The sequence below is a fragment of the Monodon monoceros genome, unplaced genomic scaffold, assembly GCF_005190385.1.
Source record: "Monodon monoceros isolate NGI ecotype Baffin Bay Population unplaced genomic scaffold, NGI_Narwhal_1 Super_Scaffold_19, whole genome shotgun sequence".
Lineage (NCBI taxonomy): Eukaryota > Metazoa > Chordata > Mammalia > Artiodactyla > Monodontidae > Monodon > Monodon monoceros.
In genome coordinates, this window is record NW_021703775.1 from 72,798,151 (window position 1) to 72,816,804 (window position 18,654).

The following is an 18,654-nucleotide window of genomic DNA, read 5'->3' on the forward strand; positions in this document are numbered from 1 at the left end:
TGTACCATCAAGCATGTAGATATACAGGTATATATCAACATATAAGTTAAAATACTGAATTTATTTCCTGGTGTAGGAAGTAACTTGGTCCTGTCAAATAAAATGTTGCAAACTGATATGACATATAATTTTTGGCTATTAGTTGTTCCAGGTGTTTTAAAAAGAGTACTTGCAAAAAAAAAAAAAGAGTACTTGCATGTTTGAAATAATAATAACATTATTATTTGTGATGGTTAATTTTACATGTCAAGTTGATTGGGCTAAGGGATACTCAGATAGCTGGTAAAACATTTCTAAGTGTGTCTGTGAGCACTTTTCTGGAGGAAATTAGCATTTGAATTGGACTGAGTAAAAAAGATCCGCCCTCACCATTGTGGGCGGGCATCATCCAATCTGTTGACGGTCCAAATAGAACAAAAAGTCCCAGGAAGGGCAAATTCTTTCTCTCTTCTTGAGCTGAGTCAGCCATCTTTTCATGCCCTCTGACAGTGGATTTCCAGGTTCTCAAGCCTTCGGCATCATCTGTTCCCCTGGTTCTCAGGTCTTCGAACTCGGACTGAATTATACAACTGGCTTTCCTGGTTCCCATCTTGCAGATGGGATGTTGTGTGGGACTTCTTGGCCTCTATAATTGTGTGAGCCAATTACTATAGTAAGTGTTCTTTTATCTATATCCGTATATATAGTCTGTTTCTCTTGAGAACCCTGACAAATACACTACTCTAAACATAGGGAAGAAAGTAACCATTTGAGTCCTTCAGTTTGTTAACTTAATCAGAGATCTTTCCTTTTGGTTTTTGTTTGTTTGCTCCACATCCATTCTGCATGTAATGTATAATTTCTCTTACGCATACTTGAAAACAGTTGTTCAACACATTTGTTTTGAACCCATCTCTCTTTTTTGGCTCGCGTTCACAGCGTCTGTTGGGAAGGAAGTACAATGCACCTTAAGGTTAATGTAGCTTCTTATAGCTTCCTCAGCTCTATAACTTTCTAATTAAGGCTCTGCTTTCAGGTGTTCTTACCCTTGCAGGAATAGTGGTGAAAAGGAAAAAGGCAGATGAAACATGAGCTTAACCTAGTCTAATTGTGAAGACGTAAGTCATACTGTGATTATAGAGTTTTCAGAGAGACATGAGAAAGTGTGTTTTCTTAAAAAGGGTGTACTCTAGAAAATAACGCGTATAATAGATTGTCCACAAAGGTTACCCGGGGAGGAGGGTGAACATCTGTATGTTTTTTTATTATTCAAAAGCTTTATCTGGTTTCAGTTAACTACATTATTGAAGTCCACGCCGCCCGCCCCCCCCCTCCGCCCGGCTTAAACACCTGGCCCAGTTAATATTGGTGGTGTGACCCCTGCTGAAGTGTTGAAATTTCAGTGTCTCTGGGCTACTCTAAGATGGCACAGTGCCTGCATGCCTGAAGTTAGCATGACATACTCCATTTAAGATGCATTTGACAATCACATAAGTTTGTATTAGCCAGAGTGTTGCAATCCCTAATCATTTTGCCAAAAATAAGTTAGCTGTTATGTTTTACGACATATGAAGTGTGATAATAAGAAACTTGTGTTTCCATCTCTCTGTTATTTTTACTGGAATATTTGACTCCTATAAGATTTTAAGGACATATGTGTAGTTTAGTAGCTGGTTTATTTGGTTTTATTTTGGTTTAATTCTTTATAATATTTTTGTAACTAATTATAGGAAACTTTGGTCTTAAAATTATTTTAAGAGACTTACTGCGTATTTTAGACATAATGCCTGACCTATTTTTTCATATTCTGAAGAAAATAATTGACTCTTAAAAATTTTGTTTGTTTCTTTAAGCAAATTTGGTACATAGAATTATAGAAAGTCTTCATATATTTTGACAGTAGTGTCCAGAATAAAGAACTTAAAAAAGAAACTTAAGAAAATAGATAATCGGAAGATTGTTAAATAGTACTGTCATGACTTAAAATAATAAACACAATTTCAGATTCATAGGATTTTTAGAGACAGTCTAGTCCCATCTTTAATTTTATAGGTAGAAACTGAGAGAAAAGTGCCTTGCCAGGATCCAGCCAAGGCTCTGTCTTAATCTAGGGGTGGGGTATGGTTATGTTAGCTGTGGATATAAAGACAGTCTACAAAGATATCTGATGGTTCTCTCAACCTTTGGATGATGGCAGAGACTCCAGATAGTATGGCGTGTTCCTGGAGTGTTCACACCTAGCTCCACATGACTCATTACATTGCAGCTCAAGGAGTAGGAGACCCCATGAATACTGTTCTAGCAGTTGGGGGCAGATGGGGTGACATGGGAATAAAAAAGTAATCATCTTACCCCCACTATCTAGAATCTTCTTTCCTTCAACATCAATCCTCTATATGTTTAAAATGTGCCATCTGATTTTGCCAATAAATTGCATAAAGTTCAAGGTTGGGAGTTGAAACCCTCAATTCTTTTTTTTTTTTTAATAAATTTATTTACTTTAGGCTGCGTTGGGTCTTCATTGCTGCACGCGGGCCGTCTCTAGTTGTGGCGAGTGGGGGCCACTCTTCGTTGTGGTGCACGGGCTTCTCACCGCGGTGGCTTCTTCCGTTGCGGAGCACGGGCTTCAGTAGTTGTGAAAGCCCTCGGTTCCTAACTGAGCACTGCACTAAGTCATGAAGTGAAATTCAAGTAACTTAACTATTATTTTCCTCTAAGAATTTATATGGCATTTAATGATAATACTTCCTCCCCTTCCAGGGGTATCAGATCCTTCAAAACTTAATTTTTTATGTTATTTGGACTTCCTTCGGGAAGATGCACAATAACATAGACCTTCCTTTGTCTGTCTGGTTGGCAAAAATATCTTCTCCCTAAATGAAATTTCCAGATTACTTAAACTGACTCCTTTAAGCCCCAGACTATTTTATCCAGTTGGGTAAAAATTTGTCTAAAATATATTTTTTACTTATCTGCCTTCTTCGACAATGTAGGTTGATTATGGAAGAATTTTTCCCTAATGATTCAAGGACATCATTTTGATACTGTTACTATACTACGGTAAAATACAATTAAAGGGATTTTGCCTATGTCCTGAAATTTCTTAGGTGATAGTGCTTCGTTAAAAAGAATTCTCATGTCTGTTTATTTTATAGTTTTTCCATCTCCTCTCCTAGTGTTAGGTGACATTTCTCTTCCCTACTTACACTTTGTTGCGACTGATTTGCTGCAGATAGAGAAAACAGATAACCGTGTTAGAATTTTGTCTCAAGTAAAAATGAACACGTCTTAAATGCAGATATGAGAGTAAAATTGACAAAATTAAGTAAATGGATTTTGTTATTGTTCAGAGCAATAAAAAAAAAAAAACTTTCTTTTGTTTCTTTTGGGATCCTCAGTGGTGTTGTACATACTCAGAATTTTAGAGACTCAAAACACACCACAAGTACAGCCGAGAAGCTTGAAAAACTTTACCGAAAGAGTCAAAATAGTATGTTCGATCATGTATGTGTTGAGTCAGGAGTACATCTCATCTAAATTAGGAAAAAAATAGATTCAAATATTCTGGAAGTAATGAGATCATTGAGCCTGTGGTGTACTTACACTATTCTGATGAACCTGCGTATCTGCAAAGTTAGACATGCTTGTGAGAAACATTTATATGACATCACTAAGTTGTGTTCAACAATCAAGATAATCTGGAGGTGAGGGGAGAATAGGAGATAATTCATTTGTCAGAGTAACTGTTGTCAGAGTCCTGTCCCTAGATTAATTGATAAGAAGCCAAAGGCAAAGTGAGGAAGTACCGTGAGGCTCTGAGTGTTTTAAAAAGAGAGATGGCTTCTAACTGGGAAGATCAAAAAAAGCATCATTAAAGAGCTGGTATTTGAACAGAAGAAGGATGAGTCAGTATTTAGAAGTATTTATAAGCAGAATTTGATGGGGTTTTTTTGGGGGGTGGGGGTTGCTATGCCTTCTAAGCAGTAGGAAATGTATGAAGAGAGGAGAAATGGGCTTTACCACTGGGCACATGAAGAGAGCAGTGGGTGGTCGGATTTTGATGCAGCACAGTGTGTGTGAAGGGAGCAGTGGGATAGCAGAACCTCGGCTGATAGAGTGGAAAGGCAAGAGAGTTTGCACTCTGTTTTCTGGACAGCAAGGAGCCACTGAAGGATCTGTGATAATAATAGTCATTCATTGGGTAAATTAATGTCTCATTGAAAAGGAAAATAAGGGCTTCCCTGGTGGCGCAGTCGTTGAGAGTCCGCCTGCCGATGCAGGGGACACGGGTTCGTGCCCCGGTCTGGGAAGATCCCACATGCCGCGGAGCGGCTACGTCCGTGAGCCATGGCCGCTGAGCCTGCGCGTCCGGAGCCTGTCCTCAACGGGGGGGGCGGCAAAAGGGAGGGCCCCGCGTAGTAAAAAAAAAAAAAAAAAAAAAAGGAAAATAAAATGGAGAGAGAGTATAGAGTAAAAAGTGAACAACCAAGTGATAGGCAAGTTTGCTAGTCCAAATGAGAAATAATGAAGACAGTGTATGGGATTTGCCCAGGGAAATTGTTAAGAGAGAAAAGAAACAGGTCATAGATGTATATTAGGGGAGTGACTTTATTTGGTGGAAAGGAGGATGCAGAGGAGGAAGCAGAGAAAAAGGCAAAAGGTATAATAATTTTCCATGCTGTTGGCTGCACTCTATTGGTGGGTCCTGAATTCACTTCAGTGGGTTGCAACTAGTGGGTTAGTCAAGATGCGGTAGACTGTGCCATGGTAACACAGTGTCTGTGGCTTTTAACGACAAAGGTTTGTTTATCACTCATGATATAAGTCCTTTAAGGGTAGGCTGTCCTTGTGTAGTTCTCTCCATGCACTCTTATTCCAGAATCCAGATTGATGGAATAGCTTCTATCTGGAATATTCCAGTCTCGTGGCAGAGAATAAAAAGGAAGTAGTGAACTACATGCAGCATTTTAAAACCTCTGCCTGGAAGAAGTGACATTTGTCACTCCTCATACTGCATTGGACACAGCAAGTCACATAACCAGGTCTGCCAACAGGTATTGGTGATCGGAAGGCCATTAATGGCCTGGAAGAGAACATTTTTAGTGAAATAATGGGAGAAGGAGCTTGCAGGAAGTTAGGTGATCCAGGAATTGGCCAGTGAAGGGGAGAAGACAAGAAGATAACTTAAGGAAGAAGCTGGTCAAGGGAACATCTTTTCCCTGTAAGTGGGAGAGAATTTAGCATACGCTGGGGGGAATAACCCATGCAGAGAGAGAGATGCTGAAAATGAAAAAGAAATAGAAATGTTTATCGGAGCGCATTTCCTTCTCTTTGTCCTTTAAGCCTGCACACTTGAAAACCAGGAAAATTGGAGTTTTCTTAATCTTCACATCCTTGCAAAGGTGTTTTGGTGTCTTATACTTGGTTTTTCATTTGAGCCCAGAAACCTGAAACAGTTAAAAATTGAGGTTATTGTCATTACTAACAGTTATACATGCATTTGAAATTTATAAAACATGGTCATATGTAACAAGGTTATTTAACAACCTAATTTTTTCCCATTTTACAGATGAGACCGAAGTTCCAAGGAGTTACGTGTCTTATCCATATGTCAGTTAGCTAAGTAAACGGCAGAACTAGGACCCTCTATTCTGTTCTCTAACTTTTCCATCATCAGCCTTCAGGTGAGTTAGTTACGAAGGTTACGATTATAAATAATTAGAGCAAGTTACTTCGACAAACCATCAAAACCTATTTAACCTAAACTTAAGGTTTCTACTGTTATTTCTTTAAGAACTGAGGTCTTCAGATACACAAGGAGGGTTTTAGCAGTTATGAGTGAATGCTTTCGGGGGAGGTCAGACAGAATTGGGAGAAACGAGAACATGTCTTGAGTGTCTGGAGCATAGAAGATCAAGGGAGCTGGTAGTGAGGTATGGACCAAGGGCAGAAATTAAACTCCGAAGACAGTGAATCAGAATCCTAGAATTGAGCTGGGGCAGAAGGAAGATTAGAATGTGAAGGGAACTGGAAGATTCTGCAAACACAGTGCACAACAGTCTACAGTTGTGTCTGCATAACCCATTAGTGACCCCCAGTGTGTGAAAACCACGGGGGTCAGGCAGTTGACAACTACTCTGGTTTGTGAAAGACTCTTCATTTCAGAAAACAACAAATTCCCTATTCTGAGGAAAGTTTGTACTGAATATGATGAAATGGTATTTTTCTAATCACTTATGCATTTATTTATATATATGTTATCTGTTTATGTGTACACACAAACACATTATCTTTTCTGAATTACCCACAGACTACCTTATTGAAAACTAGACACATGGAAAGTTTCAACTTTTCAACTTCAGCCATTTTTTAGTTATCTGCATATTAAAGAAAGATCCTGAAATTGCTTTGAAAGTGGAAAAATTGTGTGGGCTTTTTCATTTTTCATAACTCAAAAACTATTTAATATATTTTTCTCAAACTTTGCAAAAAAAAAAAAAAAATCACCTTTGGGCTGAAACCAAGCATGGAAAGTTTCACCACAAAGGGCTAATTTTTTGGAAAGCTGCAAGAAAATGAAAACAGTGGTTTATAATAGAACGTTCTTCATGCATGTTAATACTTAGTACTTTATCTAATGCATTTCATCTGAGAATTTCTGAACACTTTTCAGATTTAAATATTGAGCCATTTTAATATATGTGTATCCGTGATAGACTGTTAGATATGGAAAATTCCCCCCATGCTCTCAAAGGTTCAGTATATATTGGGAGTTAGTGAGATGTGTTTAAAGGGACAGGTAGGACAAATGATGTGAAGTGGCTACTAGCCAGAGAAAGCCTTACATTAACTGCCTAAACATATTTTATCACCACCTCTTCCTGGCCCAGGAGTAGTTGTGAGTAGAGTATACTTGATGACATAAGGTATTTGATTCATATATCTGAGCCAGTAGTTCTCAAACCAGTATCAGCATCACCTGGGATCTTGTTAGAAACACAAATTATTGGACCCCACCCAGACTTAAGAATCAAACTCTAGGGCTGAGACTCACCAGTCAGCGTACTCTAGGTGATTCTGATGCATGCTGTAGTTTGAGAACTAGAACTTTTTCCAAAAGCTTGGAACGTAGAATATTCTGAGATGTTATGGACAATTAAATCTGTCCTCGGTCTTTCCATACATGTCATCTCTGTCTTCTCATATCATTCCTTGGAAGCAGGAGGAATACTTATCAAGTACTCTAAAAGAAAGATCTTCTTTTCTATATTTCATGTATTCTAGCTCTTTGCACCTATGACCTTACCACAAGCACAGTGAGCCCCCTTGAGTAAAGATGTTGCTATAGGGAAACAGCACTACCAAGACATATTTTCTCATTTCCATAATTCAGGCCTGGGATGGGACCATATATTTCATTCTCATTTCTCAGAAGTCTTAAGATCCAAGATTTAAGCAGCAAGGTAGCAGAGGTCTGTCAGTGGAAGCTGATTTAAGCCCTGCTCTTTTATGGGCAAGTTCTTAATCTTAAGTTTCGTAGGGGCCCTCTGCATTCCAGCAAACTCCAGTGTCAGTATTTTTGTGTTTAGGCACTGAAGTAGTTGTGTATGTGGCATTGTAACAAATTTTAAGAATATTCTCCTGATGACAGAAGTGGACTTCTGGCTGATCACTGGTGCCCCAGCTTGTAAGAGTGAAGTTTAGGTGTAGCCTGGGAGAGGTGTTTAAGCAGTTTAAGGTTTATGTCTTCAGTTGCAACCCATCTTGACAGAAGCATGAATATAGCTATCTAAGCTAATATCAATGGAAAGGAAAAAGAGACATCTTTTTTAATTGATCATTTAAAATTTTTATTATGAAAAGTTTCAAACAAAAAAAAAATTTGTTTAATGTATCTCCAGTCACCCATTATCTAGATTAACATAGCTACTAATATTTTATCTTTACCTCATTTTTTTTCCTCAAATACTTTCAAGTAAATTACAGCCCTCATAATATTTCACCCTTAAAAACTTCATTGTGCATCTTTAAAAAGGACTTTTTCTTATATAACTACCATGTCGTTATCACACCCAGCAAAATTAATGGTAATTCTTTGATATTGTCTAATACAGTTCATATTCAGATTTTCTTAGTCCCCAGAATGTCTTTTGACAATTGGTTTGTGAGATCTTTCTTTAAATTAGAGGCTTTTCTTTCCAATTATAAAAGTTAATGTTTTTGTAAATTTCAGGAAGGTAGGAAAAGCAGTAAAAAAAAGTAAATGTGCCTTTGAGGATTGCTGTAGTATCCAGAGAGACATAACATACTTACCACGAATTGCTTTTATAAAACAACAAGTAACCTATTAAAACAGAATGTGAAATTGTTTAAAGAAAGGTACCAGTGGGTCTGAGAATAATTTGTTACAAAGAAATTTGATGTAAGAGTTCATGATTTTAAAAGTAACTAATTTGCTCCTTGAGTTTTCATGCTTAGACCAGAGAGGATAATGCAATACCCCTTTCAATTTTGTTTTTATTTAATAAGAAAAAAAGGAAAATGTGGGATGTTTTTGCACTATTATTTATTAGGGTGTATTTAAGGTACTTAATTCCCTTATAGATATCTAGCATAATTAAAGGTTAAATTATTATTAACTATTTTACTATAATTATTATATTACTATAATTATAATTTAAGGACCTTATTCTTTCAACAGCTCTTGAAGGGGGTTATTCTTTTCCCATTTTATGCATGAGGAAACTGAGACTTAGAAGGACAGAAGTAACTTGTTCAAGTAGACAACTAATAAGGGGCTGTGCTGGGATTTCTTTTCTTTTTCTTTTTTTTTTTTTTTTTGCGGTACGCGGGCCTCTCACTGTTGTGGCCTCTCCCGTTGCGGAGCACAGGCTCCGGAAGCGCAGGCTCAGCAGCCGTGACTCACGGACCCAGCCGCTCCGCGGCATGTGCGATCCTCCCGGACCAGGGCACGAACCCGTGTCCCCTGCATCGGCAGGCGGACTCTCAACCACTGCGCCACTAGGGAAGCCCTGAACCTACTAATTCTTTTCTTTGGAATCTATATTAAGAAACTAATCTCAAAAATAAAGAACACATTTGTGTACACACATTATTTATTGTATCAAAAAATTGTAAACATCCTAATGTCCAACTCTAAAGGAAAGTTTGAATATGGAATTTGCAACTATTAAAATTATATTTTCAAAACACATTGTAATACGTGAAAGTTAATTGTAGAATATTAAGGATGTTAAAATATAAAAAGAATATAGAGTACAACTATATGTCAAAGAAAACATACATTTAAAAGCTTGAAAATAAAATGACCAAAATGAATACAGTGGTTATGTTTGAGTGGTGAGTTTTGGAGTGATTTTTTTCTATTTATTTTTTGTCCTTAAAATTTCTTTTAATGGCATATATTTTTATAATGATTTAATGGTTATGTATTTTCTTTCCTTTTTTAAAAAGCAGTTTGATTTTATGACTTCATAACAGAAAGTTGGTTCAGGAGAGATAAAGTTTTCAGTAACTTGTTACACAGCAAGAGACAACAATCACAAGGGGAAAGTAAAAGGGTAATGTAATGTCAGCTTCACGGTTTCTCTGCAGGAAAACCCACCCCTGAGACCAGCAGTGGCCCTTGGTCTGTAGCAGCATCTTTGGCAGTAGCAGCCATCCTAGCCTTTTAACTCATCCTACTCTACTCAATTAGCGAGGCTTTTCCCCTTCCTTGCAATTTTTTATAAACCCTGCCTTCCCCCCCTTCACAAAATAATTTGGGTTGTCGTTAGGTATATATTTTGATGGCCTGCCTCACGATCGTTATTTGAATGTGATAACAAAACCACAGGTGGGGGCTTCCCTGGTGGCGCAGGGATTGAGAGTCCGCCTGCCGATGCAGGGGACACAGGTTCATGTCCCAGTCCGGGAAGATCCCACATGCCGCGGAGCGGCTGGGCCCGTGAGCCATGGCCGCTGAGCCTGCGCGTCCGGAGCCTGTGCTCCACAACGGGAGAGGCCACAACAGTGAGAGGCCCGTGTAACGCAAAAAAAAAAACCAATAAAACAAACAATAAAACCCCACAGGTTGGGATTAGCATCATCATTCATCCTACTGCTAGGGTGAAGCAGACCTTATTCAGATCTCATTGGACTACCAAGTTTCATAATGGCTAGGACTTCAAGAGGGTCTGGGGTGTGAGTGAGTGAGTGGCCCATGCTAAGGCTGAGATGTTGTATTTGTGAATACCCTGGCAGTTGGATGGATACAGGTCTGAAAAATATAGCTTGTGCCTTGCTACATTTAGACCTTGTTAAGCCAATGAACTGGATGTTCACAGAAGAGCAGATTCACAGAGCCTCAGTGGACGGAGCATAGCAGTCAGAAAAGGGATAACATAGAGCAGATGAGCAGAATTCTGTGAAATTGTTTTTTTGTGGCTATTGTTGATTCCAGCCAGAAGATTCTTTTCAGGCCTATCAGTTTGTGGAGATGAGAACTATGAATATGATCTTTAAGGAAGGAAAAGACTCTTTAACATGGTTACCCTGTGTGCATGAGGCTGTTTTACCCTCCCTTCTTGCTAGTATGGAAAATCTGTGAACAATATGCAATGTAGGCCACAAAATATTCCCTGAAGTGGAAAAAGCCTAGCAGGCACTAAATGAAAGATGCTTCACAAGAATGAAATGTGGTTGCTTTGAGACCTTACATTCCGAGCCAGTTCAGACCAATTGTATTTGGTTGGGAAGAAGCCAGATTATCAGGTATCAGGGAGGTATATTGACAAACAGATAAAGACTGAAGCCAGCATCATTTCTGACAACCTGTTCCTAAGGAAACCAGACAATAAATCATTTCCCATTATCAGTCATACAGAGACCAGAGAAAACATGCATGAATGGAGTCTGTAGACAGTCCAGAAACTCCATTTCAACAAATAATTTTATCTCCTCACCAGTATAGTTGTGGGAACTTCTGTATAAGCCAAACTGAGTGTTAGAGATTCAGGCTTTTCCTCTTTCTTAACATACTACCTTCAGAAAAGTGCTGAGGAGTTTCTTGTTCCTATTGCAGAGGAGAAAGGTTCTAGGACTTAAGTAATATTACACAAATGTTGATTGATAGTGATTCAGAAGTGATTTCATAAAATCTTAGGGACGATTCTGATTATCTGGGTGCCAGGGGAGCTCTCCTCAAGGTCCTCTGAGGGAGATGGCCTCAACTTGTCCCCTTTGGTCGTAGTCCCTACACCTGCCCTGTACATACCTAGTACTCCTCCTAAGTATTATTATTTCTTGTCGTCCACTTCCTTTCTGTTTTTCCTACCACCACCTAACAGATGGCGTCTATCCACCTTTTCAAGTCATCTCAGTGCAAACTTCTGTGTGAACTCTTTCCTGATTCTTCCCAGTTTTTACTGTCCTTCCTTTATAACCCTTTTTCTCAAAATTCTACCTTGTATTACAGGCATTGCATATTTATTTGATTCTCCCTATTAGATCTCTGAGCTTTTTTTTTTTTTTTTTTTGTGGTACGCGGGCCTCTCACTGTTGTGGCCTCTCCCGTTGCGGAGCACAGACTCTGGACGCGCAGGCTCAGCGGCCGTGGCTCACGGGCCCAGCCACTCCACGGCATGTGGGATCCTCCCGGACCGGGGCACGAACCCGTATCCCCTGCATCGGCAGGCGAACTCTCAATCACTGCAGTGTCCCCTGCACCATCGGCAGGTGGACTCTCAACCACTGCGCTACCAGGGAAGCCCTGAGCTTTTCTTTTTTAAAATTAAGGTGTAACTTTCACACAATAACTCTTTTTTCTCTCCCTGCTTCAATCTGGTTATTCTGTCCTATTTTCCAGTTCACTAACCCTCACTTCAGCTATGTATAAACTCCTTTTAAACCCATCTGTTGAATTCTCAATTTCACTCATTCTATTTTTTGCTTATAGAATTTCCATTTTATTATTATTATAGTTAACCATTTCCTAAAATTCTACATCTCATCATTTAATTTCTTTTTTTTTAATTAATTAATTAATTTTTGGCTGCGTTGCATCTTCGTTGCTGTGCATGGGCTTTCTCTAGTTGCAGCGAGCGGGGGCTACTCTGCTGTGGTGCGTGGGCTTCTCACTGCAGTGGCTTCTCTTGTTGCGGAGCACGGGCTCTAGGCGCATGGGCTTCAGTAGTTCTGGCACGCGGGATCAGTAGTTCTGGCTTGCGGGCTCTAGAGCTCAGGCTCAGTAGCTGTGGCCCACAGGCTAAGCTGCTCCGCGACATGTGGGATCCTCCTGGAGCAGGGCTCGAACCTGTGTCCTCTGCATTGCAGGCAGACTCTTAACCACTGCGCCACCAGGGAAGCCCTTGTCATTTAATTTCTTGATCGTATTAATCACAGTTATTTTGAAGTTCATGTCTGACTTTATTCTCCTTTGTACTGTCAACAATTTTTTGAAGTACAATTTTACTCTTAAAAAATAAAATTCAGAGGTGACATATTTGAAATAAAAATAAATGAAAATCATAACTGATAATTCTAGTGTCTAAGCCTCTTGTAGTTACATTTCTTTTCTGCTTTCCCCTTCTTTGTTTTTTGGTCATGTTGCCTTGTCCCTCAGTATGTTTGTATATTAGTCAGGGTTCTCCAGACAAACAGAACCAATAGGATGTGTGTATACATAGAAAGTGACTAACTATAAGGAATTGGTAACACAGTTATGGAGGCTGACAAAGGCAAGATCTGTAGTCAGTAAACTGGAGACCCAGGAGAGTCGATGGTGTAAGTTCTAGTCCAAAAGCAGGCCAACTCGAGACCCAGGAAGAGTCAGTATTTCCGTTGGAGTCCAAAGGCAGGGTAAAAAAAACAGTGTCCCAGCTCAAAGACAGTCAGCAGAAGGAATTCTCTCTTACTCAACCTTTCTGTTTTATTCAGACCTTCAACTGATTGGATGAGGCGCACTAACACTGGGCAGGACAATCTTCTTTACTAGGTCTACTGATTCAATGTTAATCTCATCCAAAACATCCTCTCAGACACACCCAGAATAACTTGTGACCAAGTATCTGCTAATCCCATGGCCCAGTCAAGTTGACAATGAAAATAAACCATCACTGCTTGGTAAGGTTCTTTTTAAATTGAATACCTGACATTATATATGAAAAATTATTAAGACAATATGAGGCTTCTGTCTTCCTCCAGAGAGGGTTTACCTTTGCTTTTGACTAGCAGTTATAGTGAGGATCCATCACTTTAATGTGATAAGGAATTGGACTGAATCAAAACTATCTTTGTGAGGCCTGGTTCATCACTGCTTCTAAGGGGTAACCCTTTAGTAGTTCCTACGGAGAGCCCAGGTGCCTTCTCTTTAATGGGCACCAAACGCCCTAGTTTTGACCCTTGAGCCACAGAAGATTTTCAGAAACTGTTCAGCTTCTTGGCCTTATAGCCATTGCTTGCAAATTGGTAAATAACTGAGAAGAACTTTTCAGCACACCTCTCAAAGTTTCCTTTTTCTCTAGAATTTTGGCCCTTCAAATCTCCTCTGCCTTTGATGCTTCCAAAGAGACTTAAAAAAAAATGCTTTTTCCAGCTTTTCTAATTGTTCTTGGCAGGCAGATGGCTCTGCAGTAGGCTAGCCTGCCACGCCCACTCCCCATGGCCACCCTTACCACTGCTGCCTAGCTTCCAGTTCTTCAGGCTTTTCCCTGAGAAGTATTCCATTTCGAGTTTTTTGTTCTTTATGTGCCCTGTTTTTTCTCTGGACAGTTTTGGAATCTTCACTTTATCTCCATTATATTTTGTGGTGATACTCCTTGGACTGTTTATCCTTTTTAATCTGGAAACTGGCATCCTTACATACTGAAAACTTTTCTCGTATTTTTTTCTACTTGTTTTCTGATTATTCATGTGTTAAACCTCCAGAAAAGATTCTCTTGATTTATTTCATTTTCCGTTGTTCATCTTTATCTTCTCCTTTAAAGTTCTATACGCTGAGAAATGGATATTTTCCCCAGCCTTATCTTGGAATTCATCTAATTAAACTTTTTATTTCAAGCCTTCATACAAACAGTTTCTAAGATAATTTCTTTTTCCTTGTTCCCTTTTTGTACAGTCCTTTTTATTCATGGGTATTTCTCTCTCCCTCTCTCTCTGTGAGGAAAGCAAATTTTGGGCGTTTTGCTGTATTCTTGCGCTGTCTCTATTCATTCTGAATTTTCTTTTTCACGTTTTGCTTATGTTGATCTAGAATAGAAGGTTTCTCAGATGTCTAACATTCCTTTTTATCTATTCACATTTAGGAATGAAGCATTGGAAATCCTAGGACGTTTGTGTGGGGGAGTGGGCCTTGTCAGCTAGGCAGCTTCACCGCAGGGTCATGGGACAGGGGTCCTGACTTTCTTTTTTCGTGTTGTTTCCCAGTGTCACTATTAGTATGTTTTTTCTCTAGAGCCATTCAGTTTCTCCCCCTAAAATCTTCAGATCTTCTGCCTGAGAGCAGCATCATCTAAGTGAACCATAAGAGGCAGGTGTTTGCTTGTGAGAGTGTCAGCATTCATGTTGGGCTTTCACTTAATCCTCCTTTCCATTGATGGCCCTTTTCCCCAGCCATTCCCTATGCCTTCAACTTCTGTACACAATAAACCTCCATTCCCGAGGTGCAGCTCCGGAGGAGGAGCTGCTTGGGGGTACTGGATGAAGCAGTCAACATGGAGACCCTGCCCCTTAGCCTGACTTTCATTTATTCAGTTTGCTGTGTCCTTGCACTGTCACTGAGCACCTGGTATGGACTTGAAGGCACCCATGATCAAAACAGGAAAAAAGCCCTGACCTTTCAGAGGTCATAGTCTGCTAAGGGGAGATGGTAATAAACATAAAAATTAATACGTTCAAAGGTGAGACTGCCTTGATAAAAAGTGGAGCAAGAGGCGGGGATTAGAAGTGCCATGGCTGGGGGATAGAGGGCAGTGGTGGACTGTACTTTATTTTTTAATACTTTATGTGGAAATAATTTAAAACTTACAGAAGAGTTGCAAGAATAAGAATAGTACATAGAACACCATATACACTTGATCCCAATTGACTGTTGTTAATATTTTACCTCATTTTACCTGTTATTTGCTCTCCCTCTTCTGCCCCCTGCTGCTCTCTGTCTCTCTCATACATATATATGAAGGGGGCTAGGGAGAGTAAGTGTGCGTGTGTGTGTGTGTGTGTACACATACATATAAATAATATATATATGTGTGTGTGTATATATATATGTGTATATATAAATGTATATATATATAATATTTCTTTCTGAACTACTTGAGAGTAAGTTAAGTATATCATGGTCCTTTGAGCTGAATGAATGTTTTTAGTTGGTGGCTAAAATTTGAACTGGTAACAGAGTATATGATTCCCATTTTCATCATACAGTATTTTCAGATACCATGGGACATTTTTAGTTGATAAATTAGTGACTATCATATTTGTATGTCAAGTGCAGCGTAACAGTTGGCAGAGATGTTTAAAGGCTCTCGGGAATGCAGGCCAATCCTGTTAGGGAAGGTAGGGCCTCCCCAGGGGCATTTGGCCACTCTCTGAGCTCTGTAGAAGCTGAGGCCTCAGAATCCCAGTGAGGCAGAGGTAAGACTCAGGAGCGAGTGCAGTGTTTGGCTAAGCCTAGGAGTTATCATAGCAGCGCCAGGAGGGTTGCTACCCTCAGGGAGCTGGTGTGTGTGGGTGACAGTGGGAGAGGAAGCACCCCCTTCAGAGACCTGTGAGGGAAAAGATATGTTAAGATATGTACATCTCTGATACATCTTTATTTTTTCCTGAATTGAAAGGAGGACAGATTCTTACCTGTTTCATTATCATAGCTGGTATTAGGGTTTATGGACTTTCTTCAATTATTTGGGCCTAACTTTTTGTTGTGAGTTAACTGCTTTTTTCCCCAAGTTTTAATCTGTATCTCATGGGTCTTAGCTTCCCTAAGTGTTGGATTTGCCTGCTGTCAGATAAAATGGGACATACTTTGCCGTACTTTGTGCCTTCCTTTTGACTTCTGAGAAGCTAGGAGTGTTTACTGGGACAGCTTCTGTGGCAGAAATCCCTCATTGTCTGGTGCTTTGGCCTGCACCCAGTGTGTGTCTCTGCCATGGGCCCTTTCATTGTCTCACTCTCCCTAGTCTGAAGCCCTGTGATGGATAACTTTGCCTGGTCTTCGTACAGGTATGAAAGTGGTATTTTAGTGTGTGGAACTGAAGCATATACATTTCACAGTGTCTTTCAGCAAAGTTAAACAGGGAAGAATCTTTTTTACTGATTTCCCTGGATAACCCTGAGGTCTGTCATCAGCACTTTGCTTATGTAGATATTCAGTGAATGTTTGTCAAACAGTTTCTCTTTCCATGGCCCTTTTCAAAGGTTCCTAGGTGCCAACTTAAAAAAATTGCAGAACATGAGAGTTGTGAGTTAAGTTTTATTGGGGGCAAAATGAGGACTATAGTCCGGGAAACAGCATCTCAGATAGCTCTGAGGAACTGCTCCAAAGAGGTAGGGGGGAAGGTCAGTATACATGTGATTTTGGTGACGGGGGAGTACATGCAATCAGGCACATATTTTTTGCAGAAGGTTTCTGCTAGTCTCGTGAAGGTTACTGCTAGTCACAAGGAGCAGACGTCACCATGAAGGATTTTAGTGCTTTTCTAGATTTGAGGAGATACAAGAATTGGGCTCATAAAATCAGCTCCTGAAAATACCTGACTGTCTGCGGACCTGTCCTGCCAGTTCTTCCCGGAGCACAGAGCGCCTCATTCCTGCTCTCCACCCTGAGCTCCTTTCAGGGGGCGTTGAAGGCCAGCAGCTGCAGCAGCACATGGTTTAATCCGTGTAGAGGTAGATGGCAAGTGCCAATTTGTAGCTGACATACGCCACGATGAATAAGAGGCCATTTTATATGTTTCTGTGGTACTCTTTATTTCCCTTAGCATGGTACCTATCGTGCGTTACTGTAGATACCTCTCCCATTCGACTTTAAGTTCTCTAAAAGCAGAGGCTCTTTCACCATTTTGTCTCCAGCAGTCACCACAGCATCTGGTGTATCGTAGGTGCCAATATATCTTTAATGAATGAACAAATGAACAAACTAACAAACAATCAGTAAACCCAATGAACGGCTCTTCCCTCTCAAGTGGCTTAAGCTTTTAAAAACTGGAGTTTCTAACTTAGAAAAGTCCCAACCCCATTGTCAAATAATTCATGTTTCTTGCTTCCTGACTCAAACAAAATATTCCACCTCCAAGTCTAAGGAATTGCCAAATAACAGTTTTTTGATCAGCAAAGCTATCCTTTCAGATTCTGTGTAGCTTTGCCATTATTAACCAAGAGAAAGCTGATGTTGCTGAAGGCCATAGTAGCTACATGAGAATATCAGAGCTGTAGACGTGAGGATGGGTTTGTTATTGTCACCATTCGCTGAATTCTGAGGCTGCCTGGAAAACACTGTTCGATGCGGAATAACAGTTGCTCTGCAGTAGATTGCTGTACTCCAGAGCAGCTTGAGCTTCCTTAATTTTCTGTTGGAGTTCTTAGTGATTCTGAATCTGAAAGACTCAAAAGGAAGTAGATTACAAGAGATTTTAAGCTGAGGAGAGCATTTTGCTTTCAAAATAAAATAAATCTGAAGTGTATAAAATGACAGAAGCTTGAGAAGAACGGGTTATAGGAAGATTTTGAAGCTATGTTTCAAATATTTAACTATAATCATATGTAGATACCTCTGCAGATATGCAGCGTTCCTTGTAATTAACAACCCTGGCATGTATGAAATGGCTTTTTTTTTTTACATTCAGGTAATTAAAGTGTAGAAAAATCTCAGCCCCAGAAGATCTGAGTATAATTCACATGAATGGGAAATGGTAAAAGTGGTCAGTTTCATGAATGCCATCTATCTTCAGCAAAACATATTGAAGTGGCATAATTTTTTTTCAGTATCAATTTTGAAGGATCTTCCTTCTTAGGATTTAACGTTATTTCTGAAGCTGAATGATTTGAAACACTTGTAAATATTGAAATATTGGCCTATCTCTAACAATAATGGTAGCAGTTGTTTAAACCACAGGGAATTATGTCACCAAGCAATAACTATTACGAAATTCTTTTGTTTGCAAGTATGTCACCAAACAATAATAATTATTAAGAAATTCTTTTGTCTGCAAGTATACAGTGTAATTAATGGTTAATGGCATGGGCTCTGAAGTTACTCTCCTTGGGTCCATACTTCGTCTTTATCACTTAGTAGCTAAACCTCACTTTTCTCATCTATAGAATGAAGACATTTACTTGATGAGGTTGTTATGCATATTAAGTGAGATTATGTATATAAAGTACATCAGCCTAGTTCCTAGAAGATAGTAAGCTATCATTACTACTGTTATTCTAAGCAGTTCCCTACTGTGGGGCATATTCCTGTCTTACTAATGTATGAAATTGTTAAGACAGAATAGAAGATCTCAAAAAGCAAGCTCTTGATCATTAAAATAGAATGGAATTTGCAGTTTATAAACTGAATACATATGATTAAATAAGCTGAATAGTCTCATCCTAAAGAGAGGAAAACATGGCCTTTTGGGGAGAAGAGATAAACTAAACTAGGATTATTCCTAGGTCTGCGTTTTGACTACCAAC

At 39.4% G+C, this 18,654-nt stretch overlaps 1 protein-coding gene across 2 annotated transcripts in view; it reads left to right on the forward strand.

Moving 5' to 3' along the window:
* Window positions 1-18,654, forward strand: part of LDAH (lipid droplet associated hydrolase) — a 95,992-nt gene that overhangs the window by 36,241 nt on the left and 41,097 nt on the right. The window contains exon 5 of one of the 2 annotated variants that reach the window (XR_003794924.1): window positions 5,549-5,663. The exons of the other annotated variant lie outside the window; for it this stretch is intronic. The gene's annotated coding sequence lies outside the window, so the exon portion shown is untranslated. The remainder of the gene's footprint in view (window positions 1-5,548; window positions 5,664-18,654) is intronic. 2 annotated transcript variants of the gene reach the window in all.